Source organism: Ursus arctos, unplaced genomic scaffold, assembly GCF_023065955.2.
Source record: "Ursus arctos isolate Adak ecotype North America unplaced genomic scaffold, UrsArc2.0 scaffold_23, whole genome shotgun sequence".
NCBI classification, from domain to species: Eukaryota; Metazoa; Chordata; class Mammalia; order Carnivora; family Ursidae; genus Ursus; species Ursus arctos.
Window position 1 is genome coordinate 7,037,772 of NW_026622908.1, and position 22,906 is coordinate 7,060,677.

A 22,906-nucleotide genomic window follows, 5' to 3' on the forward strand; every position below is an offset into this window, starting at 1 on the left:
AAGATTGTCTTTTTTTAAGTTGAACTCCAGAAATAACCATATAAAAACTATAGCGACAGTATCCCTTCTTCTGATTTTAGTCTCTCTCTTTGTTAGATAGCTAGAAAAATCTCAGCTAATTGGATCACCTCCAGTCAAAGCTAGCCTATGTATGTCTGGTGGAGGGGGAACACAGACAAGGAGTAAAGAAATCAGAAAAGAGAGCCTTTGGTAATGAGAAATGTAAACTGTATTTTAATATTTTAATAAAGGCCATTTTGGTTGAACTGCCAGTAATTATCTTGTATTTGTCATTTTAAAAATCTAGTCATCCTAAAAAACTTACTAAAGGAAATGACTGAATGATATGAAAGAAGAGAAAAAGAAGGTAAAAGAAAGGACAAAGCAACTAAGATAGGATTTGAACAACTCAAAATTGTTTCCTTTCACTCAGATTTCTAATAGGATAAGCTCAACTCCTTGGAATTATCCTTTTTCATGAGAGCCCTTCAAAGATACTTTACATTTCTTTCTCCATCTTCTTCGCCTCCTAATCCTCACTATGATACCTTGCACAAATTAAAAGCTTACATTTAATCCAAAGGAGACATGCAGTTTAATATTTTGTGTTTTACATAAGAATTGTCTTCAAATAATAAAATGTGAATTGATAGTTCCATAAAAATAATGTACTCATTCATAAAGCATTAAATATATGCAAAATGCATTAAACTATATTAAACATTCACATCTATGTTTTAAGTTGATTCAAAATCCTTGTCCCAATCAATGCTACTACTAAAAGAAAGATAAAGCTGGTTTTAAATAAATATTCACTGTGCTCTGCTTAGATACTGAATAACTTAAACTCGAACTTATAATATTGGCTTTTTTAAAATACTTTTCCTGGAAGTACATCCTCTAAAACTCCTTTGCAGGAGTACACTAACAGAGGACAAGTTTCCTCTGTCTTTGTTATCAAATGTTTATGAGCTCCTTAGATTCCAACAAAATACACATTTAATATATTTTAAACTCAAGTAACTTATGGTCTTATATGTATATAGCCATTTTTAATACCTGCCTCATACTCTGAACTACTTCTATACTAATAAATATATATCAATTTAAAGTACTGTAATTGATCATTCAAGTTCATTCCATTTTTTTTCTTGAAATTTACCTCTTTTCTGAGAAAAAAGTATCTTTGTTCTCCCAAATATCATTTAAAATTTAATACTGTTTTGGGGATGGCGAAGAAAGCAGGAATACCCCCATTTGGATACACATTATACATTCACTAAATAAGCCTTTGGCTCCTTAGTACATAATCTCCTCGTGCGCTGACAGCTCTTTGAATTCTATATCATCTCATGTCTTTTCTATGTGCACAGGCACATAGTACTTTTCAAGTCCAGACAACCAGAAGACTGTAAGAAGTTTAGCAGGGTAAATTATTCATGTGTATATAGACTAGCCCCTTTAAGGTAATTCATTCCTATAATTGAGACCCATCTTCAAAAAGTAAGATATTTATTCTTTCAGCTTACTGTAATGGGCCCCACCATTGTGTTATTTCACTGGAAATCACAATAAACTGGGTTTTTTTTTTCACCAGCTGGTACTATTTCTATAGTCCTCTTAAGAAAACACTTACAAAAACTTAGTAACACTTAAAGCAACAGAAAAAATAATAAAAATTCACATACAAAAGGAATTAAGCTCTTGTTTATAAACTGTAACTGTTTCATTATGCAATGAGAAAAGCAATAAATAAACCAATACTTACAAATACGGACAAAAAATCAGCCCCAGCACCCAGAAATCACTGGTAAATTGCCTTTGAATTCATGAAAGTGACCTGAAAGTTTAGACAGAAAATGAAATTTTAAAATATAAGTAAATTGCATTTATATGTTTTATTAAAGGAATATATACATTCTATCTATAAATTATACTGTTTTTAACTCAGACAGTTGTCCCCATCTACTCTAACAAATTTTTCCAAGATGATAATACCAAAAGAGACAATTATTCCATTGTTCTACCTCTAGGAATACAGCATCTCTGTTCATTATGGCTTTAAAAAAAAAAAAGTCAGTAGTAAAGTAGGTGTTTAAAGTATCAATAAGTTAAAAAAAAAAAAGGAGTAAAAATTTTTTTGAGGGAATAGAGGCTTACACATTACATTTGAAGAACATGTTTAATTTATGTCTGCAAGTTAAAATGAATGCACTTCACAGAAAATATCTTGGATGCGTCCAACAGGAATATATTACAAGTAGAATAAAAATGAAAAGATGCACTTTTTATTCTGTTAAAGGTATGGAACCCATTTAGACACTTAGGCTATATGTAATGCATTCTGTATGAGGCACAATCCAATCCAAAATTCTTTTGCATGCACACACTTTAGTTCTGGCTGAAGAGGTAACAGATGCAACTCAAACACACAGAGCTAGCCTTGTAAAAAGTTTTAACTAGCACAATGAGTCACTTTATGCCTCTAAATATCTATGGTTTCCTCTCTCCAGAACCCCCATGCATTAGAAGGTAGTTTGGTAGTTTATTTTTATTGTTTGGTCTAAATACAGCACATTTTTAGTTCCATGAAAACAAAGAAACTTTGTTGCGAAGGCCATATTCTTTCCAAAATGTGAGAATGGCTATGAGTAGTGTTCAACTTAAAATAATAATGGAGCTTGAGCTCCTAATTTAGGTCAGAAACTTTCCTAGACTTAGAGATTAGTTTTATTCAATCCATGTTTTTTAAATATAGCTGTAACATCTAGGTTATTTAACAAACCTCGTTAGTTAGCTAACTAGATTTAAATAAAATTCATTCTGGAAAAAAGTGAACCTTGATCAACATCATTGGTAGGAAACACTATTTCCAATATTTTATATATAGCACAAATGGCCATAATGAATTAGGCATCTGAAATTAAGGATATGAAATAAATATCTAACTCAGCCCTTCCCCAGCTCCTGTAGTATGCTTTTGCCTAAGTGACCCAGATAATTTATTCTATTTTCCAGTCAGGACTGATAGATAGTAAAGTTCTGGGCATTTGGACAGTTTTATGTATTGATGGTTAATACACCTATTAGCTTTCTTCACTAGCCGTCCTTCTCTTTGTAAAGAATGGTGCCTCAGGCCTTCTTCACTCCAGTTTCACCAGTTTCGAACAATTCTATGATGCCTACTTCTGTGGATGCAAGAAGTACAGAAGAGTCTGGCCAGGGAAGGTAGCTCTGAATTTATTTTTGGTATAACACCCTTTGCTTCCTCACAGCTTTCTGATGTTTTCCAGGAGAACAATTTTATCTGGGACACTACATAACACTATGTGGACACACTCTGTGTACTATTGAAAGCCAGCAAAGAATACTTGTTCTGATATAAGCTATTCTTACATTTTATCCTGCCCCGAGTTTTAAATTATAATTTGAAGTTATCCACAAAATAAACATATAGCAAAATGCTGAATACCCAAAAGCACAAACTCTGGGAGAATCCAATACTTACATATTATACAAATAATCACACCTTGTCTTTCCGGCAACTATTCCTTTAAAGGCATGAATTGGAATTATGCAAAATCAGAAGGGAGGGAGGTGGGGGATTGGGATAGGCCGGTGATGGGTATTAAGGAGGGCACATATTGCATGGTGCACTGGGTGTTATACCCAAGTAATGAATCATGGAACTTTACATCAAAAACTAGGGATGTACTGTATGGTGACTAACATAACATAATAAAAAATTATTATAAAAAAATACAGACTATATCCCATTCCTTCATTTGCATTTAAATGATGGAGATAAAATAAAATGCATCCAAAAAATATTGTGGCTGACATATATCTCATTTTTTCAATCATTGGACTCTTTAGGAGTTAAGATCTCTAACTCTGGAAATATTTTAAATTTGGAACAAATCAGATTCTAGACATTCAGGGCAAATAATATTCTACTATACATCAATATGAAATCAATAAATCTAATCTGTCATATCAGTGCAGTCTTACCACATATGTTAAAAGCAACTCTGTATCTGCTTTATACTACTGGTGAATTTTGGAGCAAACAATTTAAAAAGCATAAGCTTCTAAAATCACAGTTCATTGTTATAAAAAAAAAGACTTTAATGCATACTTCGTCCTGCAGACAATTTAGGAATAAACAAGTAATATCTTATGATGGGAAAAGATTTAAGAATTAACTCACAAGAATTAACACACAATTTGAAGTAAATTACTTCTTTAAGAACTAGAAAAGTTTGGGCCATTTCCAAAATAAAAGTGACCACTTTGGTCTTAAGGGCAGCACAAACCTAAAAAGATAGAGAAGGAATTCCCAGAGCAGATTACCATCTATTCTGGAAAATCACAATCTGTTTAGGAAAATGAATCCTCAGAACATCCAGTCACCATGGATTGTCCCATTACTCTGTGTATTCATTCGTTCATTCAGCAAATGATGACCGTGGGTGAGAGACTGTATCAGACAATATGAACATGAACAATTTTTTAAATAAGTAAAATCATATGTTGTAAACCTAAAACTAATACAGTGTTATATGTAAATTATATCTCAATTGATTGATAGATAACTTTTTTTTTTAAAGGTCATCGCCTTTCCCCTCAAGGATTCTTAAAACTATCAATAATTCAACCTGGGCCACAGACTCTCACATCTGACCATGGTGGTGGCATGGTTCATATTCTCTGACTGTCAAATCTTTTGTACATCCTTACTTTATTAAATAAAAAGTGCATTGTTGCAAGCACTTCAATATATAAAAAAAAGAATACAAAGAGGAAATATACAAATGAAGAAATACAAATGTCCAATAACACAAAAATGTGTATAATCTACCTAATAATCAAAGAAATATAAATAAAATATTTTCACTAAAATACTGGCAAAATATTTTATAAACTGGACAAAAACTATTATTAGTGAGGGTGTGGGAGAAAAAACACTTTCCTACACCATGAGATTATAAACTGGGTACAACTTTTTTGAATGGTAATTTGAGAGTAAGTGTTAAAATTTTTAATGTCAATTTCCTTTGAATTTGCAATGCTACTTCCAAAACTTATCCTAAGGAACTAATCACAAAAATGTTAAAAGATATATATATATATACACACATATATACACACACACATATATATGCATGTATATATATGTGTGTATATATAATATGTATGTTATATATGTATGCGTGTGTATATATATATATATACACATATATATATTTATATAATATGTATGTTCATTACAGCATTTTTACAACAGCCAAAAATTGGAAAGAACCTACTAACTGGATAAGTAAATTATGATACATACATATAACACTATAAATATTAAAAATTCTGATATAAATGTATATTTATTGATATGAAAAGATGACCAAATGTATTGTTGAATTTAAAAAATACATGTATAATAACCAGTTTATAGAAAATTAAGGATGTGTACCTGCACACATACATGTGCACGCAAGTTTCACAAAGTAACGTTCAATTTAGCAAAAATGTTAACACTGAGTGAGATATAGGCTTATTTTTACTTTCTCATTCTTATAAGTTGGTGTTATTTAGATTTATTTACACTTAACATGTCTAATTTGTTCACAAACAATAAAGCTATTTCTAAAATTCAGTATATTATCTCTTCAAAAGTAGTCACCCAAACCCAGACTAACTTACTATTATTCTGGCAGCCAAAGCCAAATATTAATACTAGTTACAAAAAGAAAAATCTCTGAATTACAAGGCAACTTCAAACAAGTCTTTTGACATCCAGTCAAGAAACCATAAACATTTTCACAAAAGCATGTCTCACTCTACCAAAAATAGGTAATAGATCAAAAGTAAACAGCAAATAAAAACACTGCCACCTCCCTGTATAATTACACTTTAAAAGCTTTCAAAGATTTTTTAAACCTTTCTTAAAGCTGTCTCTAAGTCACACCCATTTCTTTTTTTATCCTCATCCTTTTTAAATTATTATTATTATTATTATTATTTGATTTAGCAAGAAGTTTCAAGCATCAAAAGGATGGCTGGATTAAATGACCTTCCAACCCTGAGAGTCAATGATTCTGAGGTATTTTTTTTAAGTAGAGAAGTGCTTCCAAAAACACCTGTAACAAAATTTTGTTCACCTTTACATTAAATTATAGCTATTGCATGTTTAAAACTCAAGTCAAAGATTAAATTTTTTAAATATACGGAATCATTGATTTAATAATGTCATACGTAATGAGGCACTGAGTTAAAACAACTCCCTTTAAAGCATTTATTTTCTCAACTGACTTGAAAAGATATCAGTGCTTGGTCTTTTATACATCAAAATAAAGATTAGTGAGGGGGAGCCTGGGTGGATCAGTCAGTTAAGTGTCTGCTTTCAGCTCAGGTCATAGTCTCAGGGTCCTGGGATATAGCCCCAAGTTGGGCTCTCTGCTCAGCAGGGAGTCTGCTTCTCCTTCTCCCTCTGCCCTCCCCCTGCTCAAGGGTGCATGCTCTCTCTCTTTTTCTCTCTCTCAAATAAACAAATAAATAAATAAAATATTTTAAATAAATAAATAAATAAACAAACAAACAAATATTAGGGAGGCATTAAAAAATAATCCTATATGCCAATTCAAATAAGTTTTCCTGGAGATTTTATTTTTCATTACAACTGCTATTCTCCCCCAAACTGCATCAATTTTTTAAAAATGTAAAACCTTCTTTACTATTATTATCACTTTTGTTGTTTTTAGATACCATTTGTAGGCTAAAGCCATGTTTCTTGAACTCCATAATTCTTATCTTCCCTTTTCTTCTTAATAATTATACCAAATTATGTAGATTTTGAATTAACTATAAAAGTAAAATGTCAATTTCATCTTTCAAAGGAACTGATACCAAGCTAATGTCCAATTTTTTCAATGCAAATGCTAATAAAGAACATCACAATAGTGAATGGAAAATGAGGGTTTAGTTACTGACATTCTTTTCTTCTAAGGCAAAACTAAGAGTATTTCTGAAGTGTCAAGGAGGACAATTTAAAATGCTACCTAGTTCAACATTCTGCTTTCCTGGAACAAGAATTGATTTCCTCAAAAAAACAGGAATTTTCCCTTTTCTGAAAGATCTCCAAAGATAGTTATTATTGAAGGCTCCTTCTAATAGCTTCTTCATCTATTCCATGCTGCTCGACCTACATCTTCAATATGATTTCAGTATTGAGAGCTACAATTTAAAAGGGACATTGACAAGCATTCAGAGGAGAATGGCTAAGAAATCTTACAGGAACCATGTTACATTAGAATGGTCGCATGTTCTAAAGCTGGTTAGCTGGAATGAACTTTAGAGACCATCTATTCCAGTGGTTCTCAAACTCTTTGGTCCAAGACTCCTTTACATTTCTAAAAATTACAGAAAATCCCAAAGGGCTATGGTCACATTTATCAATATTTTTATATTAGAAACTAAATCTAGTTATCCTACGACCCAGCAATTGCACTACTGGGTATTTACCCCAAAGATACAGACATAGTGAAGAGAAGGGCCATATGCACCCCCGTGTTCATAGCAGCATTGTCCACAATAGCTAAATTGTGGAAGGAGCTAAGTTGCCCTTCAACAGACGAATGGATTAAGAAGATGTGGTCCATATATACAATGGAATATTACTCAGTCATCAGAAAGAACAATTACCCAACATTTGCAGAAACATGGACGGAACTGGAAGAGATCATGCTAAGTGAAATAACTCAAGCAGAGAAAGACAATTATCATATGGTTTCACTCATTTATGGATCATAAGAAATAGCAGGGAGATCAGTAGGAGAAGGAAGGGAGTATAAACAGAAGGGGGAATGAACCACGAGAGACTATGGACTCTGGGAAACAAACAGGGCTTCAGAGAGGAGGAGGTGTGGCACTGGGATAGGCCGGTGATGGGTATTAAGGAGGGCACATATTGCATGGAGCACTGGGTATTATACGCAAACAATGAATCATGGAACACTACATCAAAAACTAAGGATGTACTGTATGGTGACTAACATAACATGATAAAAAATTTAACAACAAAAAAAGAATTCCTACAATAAGACTTAGCTGATTATAATTGACTAGAAATCTTTTAGAATGTTTGAATTTCTGGGCCCTGTTGGAGACTTACTAAATGAGAATCTCCTTGAGTGGGCCTGGAGTTTCCACTTTTTGAAAGCTCCACAGGTGATTGTTAAAGCCAGCCTAGCTGTAGATGGTATTCAAGAACTACTATGCCAGTCCTACTCTAAAAGTCCCTACCACTCTAAGATTTAACAATTTTATATCTTATCCACATCCACTGAGAAGTATATGCTTACACTTTAATGTAACATTTCCTAAGCCAACTTTAACACATTGTACATGGTCAGATTAAGGTATTTCTCGGTCCTAAGAAGAGAAATTAATGGTGTATTTTCTAGGCACACCAGTTCACCTCTACCAACATGTGTAGCAGAATAGAAAATCAGAGGTAAAATTGCCAAAGTTTGACATGTTTTCACAACTGCCAACACTTTACTGCCCTCCTGAAATAACAATTCAAGAAGTCTATCTGTGAACAAGGATAGTCAGTATAAAAATTGTGTCTACATGAAAAATGAATGAGATTATTTAGAGGAAGGGAGCATGTCTTATACTTTACAAAAGCAGCTTACTGTTATGAACCAAGGCAAAAATTTGGGCAACAAACTTCCAAAACCTATTTACAGAATCACCATGTAACTTAATCCCAAAACTCTTGTATTTTGAGGTCTTGACTATAAAAAAAAATTCATAAACACAACATAAGGCAGCAAGGTCACTTGACCAGAATCAAACAAAAAACTAGCAGTGGGCCAAAAAGACATTCAGAATATATTTTAGAACTTTTCACACAGTAAACTTGTTCTCTTTCATGTGTTCTTTCACATACCATGCTTTTCTTAGCAAAATTTCCTTCTTGGAAATAACATGTATTATTGTTTTTTGATATTTTTTTTCTTGCAGCCTATCTAGTTTCAGACATACATGGTATTCAGTTTAATAACAGAACTCAGAGAAAGACTTGTGTAAGTAGGACTGGAGAAAAAAGTGATTATCAAACCATAATCCTCAGACTCCCTATATCAGAACCACCTGGTATGCTTATTAAAACTAATTTTTTTAAAAAGACTGTTGGGCCCCACCCAAACCCATTGATTCTGCAATTCTGAGAGTATGGCCTAGGAATCTATTTTAAAGCATAGCCCCCAGGTAATTCCTATCCACACTAAAATTCAATGACTGCTGGACTAAAGGGCAACTGTGTTAAATGTGGGTAAGCTTACAAAAGCTTTTGTGCATAAACAAAAATCTTGTAACTCTATAAAATGTCTTATCTTATGGAAAAGATTCTCAATGATTTTGGAGTTCCTGTTTTTAAAAAATAAAATATTTTCGGGGCGTCTGAGTGATTCAGTTGGTTAGGTGACTGCCTTCAGCTCAGGTCAAGATCAAGCTCCCTGCTCAGCAGGGGAGTCTGCTTCTCCCCCTCCCTGGGTCATGCTCTCTCTCTCTCTCTCACTCACTTTCTCTCTTTCATATAAATAAATAAAATATTTTTAAAAATAAAATATTTTCTTAAATGTAAGGAGAATTAGAAGCTAGACAAGGGAATTTAACTTAAAAATTAAGTCTTAGTGATTGTAGGATGTTGTATTTTTTTTTTTTAATTTGAGAATGATACAAGCAATTCTCCAGCAATTCAATTAACATTTCTGAGAGCCCACAGGATGCATAACATGAATTGGAACCTCTAGGGATAAAGAACAATAAAGCACAATTCCAGATCTCCAGCAACTGACAATTTGGATTCATTGTAAGATAAATATTATAGTTAGAATAGTCTCAACATTTGCACTGCATTATCATACCCAGAAAAAGGAAAGGATTCCATCCCTGCTGAGTTTTCTCTCCGGAGTCCTGCTCACAAAATAAAGTGTCAGAACACTTTAATCATTTAACAAAAGCTTGCAAAAAGTACTAATTTTTAAGCCCAGATATTTTTTTAAATCAGCCTACTATTTTCTGTGGAGTAAACTAATACACAAAGGAGGAAGGACTGCTCCTTGCATTTCTAGGTAGTTAAATCAAGATATATTTAAAGACATCTGAAGAGGGTCCAGTTTGATATTCATATTAAAAAAACTCTTCTTGTTACCACTCTCAGTACAACTCCCTCTTAACCACAAATAATGACTTCAGTAATGGAGCTCTATAATTTAATGTATCAGGCAAATAACACCAAGTTACTTAGATGAGTTGACACCGCCTGTTGTGCAAATATGTACTTAGGGTAAGATTATAAAAATAACAGCTGCATTATCAACTGGATTCAGACCAGAAAACAATTTATGTGAATTCAGAGTCAATATGGTCTTAACTTGCTACATAGCATGTATATAGCACTTTATACTTTTAAAGAATTGCTCAGTTCATGATAGAAATTGAAAGGGGGAGAGACGCTAAAAGAAGAGAAAAATAAAGATCTGGTGACTATGGCTAATTATCTAAGAGTCCTGATTCCTAGAATAAATCATAGCTATTCATCATTTACTGTTTGCTCTGCACCACACACTATGTTAAGTACTAAAAAAAAACAAAAATGAATAGAGTTGGTAACTTCAAGAAGTTCCAAGTCTAGTAAAGGAGACAAATTATTAATTTTGTGTGAGATTTGTTAGGTGAAGAAATCAAATTATAAAGCTATACAATCTCCTTTCCTGAAATAAAGAATACACATAGGAGGGGCACCTGGCTGGCTCAGTTGCTAGAGCATTAGATTCTTGATCTCAGAGTTGTTAGTTCAAGACCCACATTTGGTATAGAGATTACTTAAAAATAAAATCTTAAAAAAACCCTTTAAAAATATATATAAGTAAATAAAGAATATGCATAGGAAATGGAGATATTACTATCTAGCTCCCAAAGTTTTAGTAAGGTTTAGAGATATGAACATGCTAGATGGAAATGTCTTTTATAAATGTATTCTTATTTTTGCTTTTTCCTTGAAATATGCCCACGTAACAACTTACACCAATGACCTTGTAGCTAATATAACCACCCACATTTTAAAGAAGACTGTCTCAAGGATACATGACCCGAGAGTTGTGTCTTTTGCAATGCTACTCCATCATCAAACTCAGTAACAACACACTGCATACCCATGGGGAGCTCAGTCACACATTATAGACTGTCTTTCTCAGACATTATTAAGTCTTTTGTTCATTCTCAAAAACACAGAAACAAATGAAGAGAATCATGTAAAAAGACCCTTATCGTTTTGCTGCATATTCTTCATAACAACTTAAAGATTTCACTGTAAAGTCCAGACAAGATCCCACGTGGCATCTATCAGAAATTACCTCTTTTCCTAAATGAAAAATATTAGAGATACCAGAATGAGATACGCCCAAGTTTACAGACAAGGAAATAGACATATAACTCACTTAGGACCATATGACAAATTGGTGATAGAGCTTTCATTTTCAGTCAGAGTTTTCATTCGCTGGGGTTATGTTCATTCTATGAGGAACATAAATGTCTCCTGTTACTTCATCTGTAGAATGGGATAGTTGGCATTCACTTCTCTCATAATATGCCAATATTTGATATTTTGCTCTCCAACTTAACTCATTTGATAAAAAGCATTCCAAAATGGAAATGGGGTAAATAACTGGATTTTTAAATACATTTCTCCAATGCCAGCACTTTCCCATCTCCCCCAGTTCCAATTAATTACCAATTTCTATATCTTCTTGTCCTGGAATTTTCCTAATTTCCCTTTCTTTTTCTGAGATCCATAATGAGACTGTTAGAGCTGTGCGTTTGTGTGGGTGGGTGGGTGCGTGGGTGCGTGGGTGTGTGTGTGTGTGTGTGTGTGTGTGTGTGTGCACGCACGTATACATAGGGAAAATACCCTGCTACACATTACATAATTCCCATTTTCCTACATTAGTGCTCTCATGCTAGCACTGGGACAAAAACCATTGCCTTTTTTAATGTGCAGAGATGGAATAAATTCACAGAGCTCTCCAAGACTCAAATCCCAGCCCTAAATTTTACCCACATCAACCTTGTTTCTGCAGAATTCACAATAAAAAAAGAAGACCAGGCATTATGAAGCCAATTCTATAGGCCAACCATTGTTCAACTGATATTTATTTTCTCATTTAACCCTCATAATTACTTTGTGGTGGGATTACTATCCTCATTTTATAAATGAAAAAACTGAAACTCCGTGGGATTAGATATTCACAAAAGTAGTAATTTGGCAGGGTTGGCACTCAAATTCACAACCTCTGGTTTCAAAGCTAGTGCACTGTTCTTGTTTCATTTAAACAGCATTCCTTTACATTTCAGAAGCTCGGCTTTGAAAACCTATTGGTCCTGATGCTAAAAGAGCTTCTTTTAAAGGATTCTAAATCCCATCACTTCTGTACTCTGATCCTACTCCTGTGCTTCAACCACCAGAGTTCTCTAGGACAGGCACTATGCCAAATCCACATATCAGCCTACAATTCAAAGCTTCCTTGCATCTTCTACCTCAGAGCAGCTCCCCAGAACAATTTTACTAGACAGAAGAGTCTTTCTTCTAAAAAATTGAAATTTTTTATCATGTATATCATATACACCATATGAAAACTTAAAGAGAGATATTCTAAGGTCAAGGATGTTATTTTATGCATCAAATAAATAATTCATATTTGAGTTATTTCAAAAATTAAATATGGAAGCTTGATCTCTTTCCAAGAATAAGATAACCTAAATAAATTTTAGGTTTAAAAGGCTTAATGTAAATATTACACAAGTACAAAAATTAAAACAATGTATTATTGGCATAGGAATAACAGGCAGATCAATGAACAACAGAAAATCTAGAAATAAATGACAGTTTATAGAAGAGTATATTGTATGATATAAGTGATACTTCAAGTCAGTGGAGAAATAATAAACTATGCAATAAATCATAAACTATTCAATAAGTAGAGGTAGACATTTGGGTGAAAATTGCATTAAGTCCCTACCACTTTATATTAAAATAAATTCCTGATGAATTTTTTGAATGTAAAAACTAAAAACATAAATAATCTTTTAAAAATTTTAAACTATTTACATAATATAAAGATTATATTTGTATCATCTTTACCTTTTTTAATTGAGGATCATTAATTTTATTTTTCTATTTTATTTTTTTAGATTTTATTTATTTACTTGACAGAGAGCACAAAAAAGGGGAGTGGGAGAGGGAGAAGCAGGCTCCCTGCTGAGAAGGGAACCTGATATGGAACTCGATCCCAGGACCCTGGGATCATGACCTAAGCCAAAGGCATAAGCTTAACCAAGGCACCCCTGTATTTGTAAATCTTTAGATAAGAAACAGCTTTCTAAGCATAACATTAAGACAAGGAAAAGATTAATAAAATTGACTACATTAAAATTTTTTAACTTCTATATTAACAAAAGTCTATTAACAAAGTTAAAATGTAAACCACAAACTTAAGCAAGCATACTTTTGGTATGGTATACAAAAGGGAGTTTTCAAAGCTCATAAATCAATTTAAAAAAACAGAAAAATAGGCCACAAAAATAAGTGGAATATTTGCAAATGAGAAAATAGAAAGAGCAAATAAATTAAAAAATGTATTCAATATCACAATTTTTAAAATGCTACATAATACAATTAATATCTCAATACAAAATAACATTTTAGCAAAAACTTAAAATATTGTTAATATTTAATGTTTATAAGCATGAGGAATTGGGCCCTCCCATTCACTGATGAGAATGCAATATAGCACAAACTTTCCGGAGGGCAATTTGACAATTCTGCATTCACTATATCACTTGTAGAAAAAACTTAAAACAAAATGAAAAATGTAAGTAAAAAAAGTAAAAAATGCCCTATTACATCCAAATATTTAATGTACATGTCTTTTGATACAAAAATTGTATTTCTATTTTATCCTAAGTAAATTATTGGACAAATGGGTAAAGGGGATATGTACAAAAAAGTTGACTGAAGTGTTGTTTATACAAGCAAGTATCTGGAAACAACCAAAGGTTCACCAATATTAGAATAAGTAGACCCAGCAATTGCACTACTGGGTATTTATCCCAAAGATACAGATGTAGTGAAAAGAAGGGCCACATGCACCCCAACGTTCATAGCAGCAATGTCCACAATAGCCAAACCGTGGAAGGAGCCGAGATGCCCTACAACGGACTAACAGATAAAGAAGATGTGGTCCGTATATGCAATGGAATATTACTCAGCCATCAGAAAGGATGATTACCCAACATTTGCATCAACACGGATGGAACTGGAGGAGATTACGCTAAGTGAAATAAGTCAAGCAGAGAAAGACAATTGTCATATGGTTTCACTTATTTGTGGAACATAAGCAATAGCATGGAGGACATTAAGAGAAGGAAGGGAAAAATGAAGGGGGGGAAATCAGAGGGGGAGATGAACAATGAGACTATGGACTCCAGGAAACAAACTGAGGGTTTTAGAGGGAAGGGGAGTGGGGGCATGGGTTAGCCCACTGATGGGTATTAAGGAGAGCACGTATTGCATGGAGCACTGGGTGTTATACGCAAACAATGAATCATGGAACACTACATCAAAAACTAATGATGTACTGTACGGTGACTAACATAATTTTAAAAAAAGAATAAGTAGAGTACAACCACAAAATAGAGTATAATGCAGTCATTTAATTGTGGCATATATCCATATTTATCAACAAGGAAGATATCGACAGCCTATTGTCACTGGGGGGTGGTGTGGAGAGGGAAGGCTTAGGAAGCATATGTATTTTTTCCATTAGTATAAAAACAAAAGTGGAATTAGTATAAAAACTAGTATTAAAAACAAAACTGGAATTTAAATAAAAACTTTTTTAATTAAAAAAAATAAAAATTTAAAAAATTTAAAAATAGGTAAAGATTTAAATAAGATTCAAATACAACTTTTTTTAAAACAAGTTGTAACCTCAAAAAATGATGCTGATAAAGATAATCTTAATTATCGGTAAGAGTAAGAATAACAACGCTAAGTCTAAAGTGGGAAAAATTACTAGAACCACCCTGCTTAAACAAATTCAGTGTGTGTGTATATATATATACATATTATACATGCACAAATATGTGTGTAGATATGTTACACCCATACCATATATAGATATAAATGTGATATGCCATTATATATTTACTTACTTATATCATAAATGATTGGGCCTTTATAAAAAGCTTTTAAAAATTAGCATGCCAGGTTTCCATACAGTTTGTATAAGTTATAATGGTAGAATAAATTCTTATTTTGTAATATTAACATACTCTTCCTAAAATAGCAGCGTATTAAATTTGGCAAATTTAGTAAGAGCCTTCAAATTGTCCATTGCTTTGACCCAGCTCTACTTGTAAGAGTCTGTCTTAAGGAAATAGTCATAAACACAAAAATAATTTTTCCACAAATATACTTAACCCAACATTACGTGAAAGAGCAAAACCAAAGAGGCAGGTTACAAATTCTACTTATGTAAAATAAGGATAGATACAAATGTGTTTACAAAGTCATAGACAAATTCTTGAAGAATACCCAGGAAGTTCTTGATAGTGGGACAAAGATCTTTACTTTTCACTTTACATGTTTACATATTTCAATTTGGATATAAGCATGATTACATTTTTATAATTTAAAATGCAAAAGAAGAGCGCCTGGGTGGCTCAGACGGTTAAGTGTCCGACTCTTGATTTCAGTTCAGGTCATGATCTCAGGGTTGTAAGATCAAGCCCCAGGTCCAGCTCTTCACTGAATTCTCTCTCCCTCTCCTTCTACCCCTCCCCCCCAAAATAAAATAAAGTGCAAAAAAAGAGATAAAACAGCAGTAACAATAACAATTCGAAGGAACCTGTATCTAAAAACAAGGGAATTTAAATATAGTCCACTCACTCAAGCCCCAGGTCCAGCTCTTCACTGGATTCTCCCTCCCTCTCCTTCTACCTCTCCCCCCCAAAATAAGATAAAGTGCAAAAAAAGAGATAAAACAGCAGTAACAATAACAATTCGAAGCAACCTATACCTAAAAACAAGGGAATTTAAGTAAAATATAGTCCACTTACTAATAGGCATAAATATTTTATGTCTATCAAAATTCTTATGTAGAATCCTGGGTAAAAAGCATGTTGATAGAATCCTGGGTAAATGTTCATGTGATAATATGAAGCAAAAAAAGGATAAAAATTATATTCACATACTTCTTAAAAAATAAAAGCTGATGCTTAAGAAAAAAGACTGGGAGGAACTATTAAGCTGTTAACAAAGATTGTAACCAGGCATGAGAATAGAGGTAAATTCTTTTTTCTCTTTCTACTTGTTGTAATTTTCTAAATTTCCATAATGCTGAACATCTTTCATTGGAAAAAGTAAATGAGGCAGAAAAAAGTATGTAATTCTACTATTTTGTACAGAGTTCACACTCACAAATGTCATTATCTTGACCAACATTCAAAGGGTTTTTCTACCATATAATTAACATGCAAGTAAACCTCCTTAATTAGTAATGTGAGTTCTATATCCCATATTCAAAAATAAGAGAAAGTTTAAGTAAAATATAGCCCATTACAAGACCTAATATTATTATGGCAATTAAAACATTTATTTAGAATCCTAGGTAATAGCATGGGAAAATGCTCATGTGGTGTGATGTCCACTTCATTATATAATAGAGTTTTAATGTAGCCAATGGAATTACCTAACTTCCTTTGAATCAGCAACATTCCTCTGAAGGTACAGAGTAAGGTAAATCAGCTACTTTTTCCTTGATAAGTAACTTCAGTTTCCTTACATATAAAATGCATGTGATAATAGTATTCTGTTTCACAGATTTGTTGCAAAGATTAATGAGATTACTTTATATGTAATAAGTACAGTCTCCTGGCACTTACGCACTCAATAAGTGGTAGCAACTGTTACTATTGTGGGCATGGTTGACCTTAAAATGTTTACTTTCTCCTTCCTATTATGATCAACTGTATGCAAAACTAATCAGAATGAAAGAAGGATGTTTTCTAAATTGCAAATGGATATCTAAATATCAGAACCACCTTAAAATAGTTGAGTGTGAGAAAGGTACAAAATTATATCTGGGAAATTACTTATTTAAACCCTAATTCTGCAAATATACATTTTTATAAGAATGTAATATTACTATTGCTATGTTCAAGAATTGTAAGCACAAAGAACCTCAAAATAGTCAGCTGTGCTTGCATAGCTAACCTCTTAGAATAGTAATTACATTGCACAGTATGAGTTTTTAATCTTCTTTAATATTTATTCCATTATTTCACACCCCATAGAACAAAAGGAACCAGAGGCAGTCTAGTTTAGTGAGAAAGAACAAAGACTAGGAATCAGACCCAGATTCAAACCCTATCTGTCACTTACTAAATGTGTGATCATGCGCAATTATTCAATTTCTCTGCATCTTAGTTTCCTCATCTATAAAATAAAAATAATTATATTGCCTACCTCAGAAGGGAGCCCGATGTGGGACTTGATCCCAGAACCCTGGGATCATGACCTGAGCCAAAGGCAGACACTTAACCGACTGAGCCACCCAGGTGCCCAAAAGTATACTTTATTTCTATATACAACCCCAAACAAAACAGAATTTATAAATATCATTTACATAAAGCCATTACAAATATCAAATATCTAAGCAAAACTTTTAATGAAAGAAAAGCAAGACCTCATTGCAGTAAACTATAAAACATTTTTGAGAATAGGTTAAAAGACTTAATAAGTGGAGGGTTCCACTATGCTCGTGGACTGGAAAACTCAAAACTGTAATGAAGTAAATCTCCCCATATTAATCTATAAAATCATTGCAATTCCAATAAAAATTCCAACAGTTTGGTGCATGTGAATAGATAGATAGATAGATAGATAGATGATAGATAGATATAGATATATAGATATAGATATATAAATATATCTATATCTTGCTAAATTGATTCTAAAGCTTATATGAAAATCCAAATGTCCAAGAAAAGCCGAGAAAATCTTGAAGAACACAAAGGGCAGACTTGCTCTGCATATATCAAGACTTATTGTAAAGCAGTAGTAATTAAGGCAGAGAGAAATTGGCCCAAGGGGAAAAACACTCCAAAGGAACAGAATCAAGAACCCAGAAAAAGAAGGAAAAAAAAAAAAAAAAACTAAGCAGATATAGGTACTTGATTTACAACAAAATTGTAAGTTGGCACTACCAAGCAGTGGGGAATGGACGGGGTTGATTTTGTTTGCCTCTTCAACAACTGATGCTGGATCAATCACATATCCACATGGAAAAATAAAATAAAATTGGCCCCTAACTTACATCATACTAAAAAATTAGTTCCAGGTGGTATATAGGTCTACATTTGAAAGGTAAGACAACAACCAGAAATTCCTAACCTCAGATCAATGAATCTCTAAGGGTTCCAGGGAAAGGTTGTTCAGAGGTTCCATGAACACCTCGAAGTTGCATGTAATCATGTGTTATTTTCCTGGAGAAATTATCTATACCTTTTATCACCTTCTCAAAACACACTATTGAAAAAAAAGGTTATAATGTCCTCATGAACTCAAGGTAAAATGTCTTAAGAGATTAAAATATTAGCAAAATGGAAAAGGTAGATAAATCTGATTACATAAATAGTAAGCATTTCTGTTCACAAAACACTATTAAGAGAGTAAAAGTCACCTCAAATATTAAGAGAGTAAAAGTTATCTCAAATATGGGGAAATATATTTAAAAGATACAAAGGACACCACTGGTGCCCCTCCTTAAGAGTTCCCTGGCCCATTTCTGATTTTAGCCAGTTAAATAGACAGTTCCATGTGAGACCAAACTTACCTGGTTCTGGCAAGTATTTCATTTCTTAAGTGCTCACAGAGCATTCTGCCACCTTCTGCTTTAGACCTTCTCTAAAAGCTATGGGAGAACATTTTGCCCAGCGCAAGCTCAGCTTGGAAGTTGGGGAAATAAATGCTTCTAAAAGGAACTCTCAACCACATTGAGTAAGTGCTCCAGACACTCTTGCTTAAGGAAGATGTTCTATGCTCTTCTCAGAGGTCCTAGAGCAATCAAGCCCCGCCCCCCCATGCCTACAGTGGTGATCTTAATAATGGCTTTTCCTTCTTCCATGCTTCACTGTCTTCACTCCTTCTCTTCACTTCCTAGAATCACTTTCAATCACTTTCAGTCACTGAGCTGCTTGGGTGGCTCAGTTGGTTAAGCGTCTGCCTTTGGCTTGGGTCATGATCTCAGGGTCCTGGGATCAAGCCCCACAACAGGCTCCTGGCTCAGTGGGGAGTCTGCTTCTCCCTTTCCCTCTGCCACCTCCCTCCCCTCATGCTCTCTCTCAAATAAGTAAATAAAATCTTTAATTAAAAAAAAGTTATCTGTACTCTCATCCTTATCATGGGCTCTGGTTTTGCTGGAACCCAAACTAAAACAACATATAAACTGGTTTGTACCCAAAATAAATCAAGAATTTCTACAAATCAGTAAGAAAAAGACAAGAAATTGAATAGAAAACTAGACCAAAAAAATGAAAATTAAAAAGAAACCACAAAAGAGGATTTCAAATGGCCAATAAACATGAAAATGTACTAAACTTCATTTTTACAGAAATGCATATTAAAATCATAATGAGATGTTACATCATACCCACCAGCATCAAAGTAAAACTATAAAAATTGATAATCGCGATACTGGGCAAAGGCACATGATAGCAGGAACGCTTATGAATTGTTGGTGGAAGTATAAATTAGAAAGACTTGATAACAGGTTGGCATTATCTAATATAGATCAAATACCGTATCCTCTGATCCAGCAATTCCACTTATAAGTATTTATCCAACAGAAATGCAACCAAGTGTAGAAGGATGCTTATAGTAGCATTATTCATATTAGCCCCAAACTGGAAATGTCCGTCAACAATAGGATGGGTAAGCTGTGATATAGTCATACAATGCAATAATGTACAACTATGAAATGAGCAAATTACTGCTATACAAAATAACAAGGATGGATCTCACAAATGTAATAGGAAATGAAAAGATACAAATATAAAAGGATATATAATGTATGATTCCATTTATATTAAGTATAGAAAAATAAGCAAACCAAACTGTATTGCTTAGGGATATGTGCCCTGGACAAGAAACTGTAAGGAAGAAACAAAACATATGAACATGGGAGGGGGTGGGTAGAAGAGAGAGGCAAACCAGGAAACGGACTTTGAACTATAGAGAATTCACTGAGGGTTGCTAAAGGGGAAATGGACAGGAAGGCAGGTTAAATGTGTAATGGGTATTAAGGAGGATACTTTCGATGATCACCAGGTATTGTATGTAAGTGATGAATCACTAAATTCTACACCGGAAACTAATATTACACTGTATGTTAACTAATTGGAATTTAAATAAAAACTTGGGAAAAAAAGAAGTGATTGCCATAAGAAAGAGTGACAACTTTACCTTTGGAGGAGGAAAGGGAGTACTGGTTGGTAGAGGAACAAGAAGAACTTTGGGGATGCTAGAAACATTCTATTTCTTAACCTGGGTGGTGATTATACAGATATTCACTTCATGATAAAACATCTTTGTTTTGCACACCTTTCTACTTGGAGACTATATTATATAATACAAAGGTTAAAAACAATTACTTTCTTAAATCACTGACATTTAAACATAAGCAATCTAAAGAAAGTGATAAAAATGTAAAGTAAAACTATGAGATACCAGTTTTCACCTGCATGGTCCAGGGTATGGAGAGAGAAGCACTCTCAAACATTACCTTTAGGAATACAAATTGGCACAGCAGCTATGAAAGGCAATTTGATAATAACTTTAAATTTAAAATTTAATTTGCATATAACCTTTAACCCACAATTCCGTTTCTAGGAATTAGTCTTACAGATATATTTGTACATAAACACAAAGAAGACTCTACAAGGATATTCAATGCAATATTGTTTTTTGTAGTAGCAAAAGATTAGAACAAACCAAAGAGTCTATTAATGAGGAAGGGCTAAATAAATTATAATATACTCAAACACTGAATATTATGTAGTCATTTAAGAGGAATGAGAAAGCTCCTAATGTCCTAATAGGTATATCCTCAATATATAAATTGTGGAAATGAAAAAAGCAAGATACAGGCAAATATATATAATATACCATTTGTGTTAAGAATACCATTTGTGTTAAGAAAGCATTTCATAATATAGGGGCGCCTGGATGGCTCAGTCGGTTAAGCATCTGCCTTCAGCTCAGGTCATGATCCCAGGGTTCTGGGCTCCCTGCTCTGTGAGGAGCCTTCTTCTCCCTCTCCCTCTGCCTGCCGCCCCCCCTGCTTGTGTTCTCTCTCTCTTTCTCTCTCTCTCTTTCCCTGTCAAATAAATAAATAAATTTTTTTTTTAAAAAAAGAAAGCATTTCGTAGTATAGCTCTACATGGATACATAAGAAACTGGTAATAGACATGGCTTTTAGGAAAGGAATCTGCAAAACTGAGGAACTTACAAGAGGTAAGCGTTTTCTGCACTTTCTGTACCTTCATAAATTTTTACCATATATACATATGACCTATTTGAGTAAATAAATTTATTTTGGAATTGGGTTTCCTAAAAGTCGTCACAGTCCCTGACACATAACAAATATCTAATCTTATAAATAGTAATAAGATACAAAGATTACCTGTCAAGGCTGTATCTTTAAGATATGCTATCCTGTGTACTATTTAGTATATTATATACATCTTTTATATTCCTGAAGTCAGTATAACTGACTAAATCTAAGAATGAAGTTTTGGGATTTACCGTCCTGGTATGATGGTCTCAGCATAATGGAAGCACCTTTAAAATGACACGGGTTTTTCAAATATATTACAAAACAGTGTTAGACAAAACAAAGATGAGAAGTATTATCTTGTGCTAATGAATAGCAGAGTAAACAGTATAGAACCAGATCATTTAAATGACAGGAGAGCAAGTCATGATTATGCCCAGACAGATCCACTAAACATATACTCCCTCTTTCCATAATTTTTCATAATTTTTATTTTATTTTAAATAAGCATACTTGAGCAATAAACAGTTCTTTCTTCCAGCTGACTCTGCCCACCTTTTGGCATACATACTCTTTGTGGATACTGTGAGAATTTAGCCATTTACGAAAAAGTAAAATGGTTGCTGCAAAATGGGTTAAATCAAGCAGATCTTCACTTCAACTTATCCCTTTCTCTGTAAACCCAACTCGGTGAAAATGGAAATACCATAGATCATTTTAATATCCTTGAGTCTAACTTTCCCATGGCTTTTATGCATGTCTTTTTCATTTTAGTTAATCTCATGTCTGTCTTTAAGTTCATTCAACTACAGACCTCATTTTGTATACAATCATGGACACTGTAAATGATTTACCAATCTCATGTCACACCAGAATAAACAGAAATGAATGACATCTGAGAAAGAAATATGTTGCCGCTCTTAAAATCAGAAGCTGTTATTTCACAAATTAGTAGATGACAACATGGTTCTGTACCATTTGTTTACAGGCTTTAAAGACTATAAGCTCCTGAATTCACATTTAAACCTACAGGTAGTTACTTATTTACTTGTTTCTTCAAATCAACAAAAATCTATTCTGAACTAGTTGGAGTAAGGCCTTATTTCTCTTAATGCTATGTACAACTGTATTTTTTCCTTCAGCATATATTAATTAAGCACCTGACCCTGGCCTACATGAATGGAGCAACTCTTCAATTGTTTCAATATGCATTTCTTCAGACTATAAAT

The 22,906-nt window shown here is 33.4% G+C and overlaps 1 protein-coding gene across 14 annotated transcripts in view; it reads right to left on the reverse strand.

Moving 5' to 3' along the window:
* Nucleotides 1–22,906, reverse strand: part of SOX6 (SRY-box transcription factor 6) — a 587,380-nt gene that overhangs the window by 489,979 nt on the left and 74,495 nt on the right. For 12 of the 14 annotated variants that reach the window (XM_057317521.1, XM_057317512.1, XM_057317525.1 and 9 more), the window contains one exon: nucleotides 1,769–1,840. The gene's annotated coding sequence lies outside the window, so the exon portion shown is untranslated. Of the gene's footprint in view, nucleotides 1–1,768; nucleotides 1,841–9,929; nucleotides 10,324–11,504; nucleotides 11,581–22,906 lie in introns of those variants that run through there. The other 2 variants (XM_048213406.2, XM_057317516.1) reach the window with 2 other exon arrangements.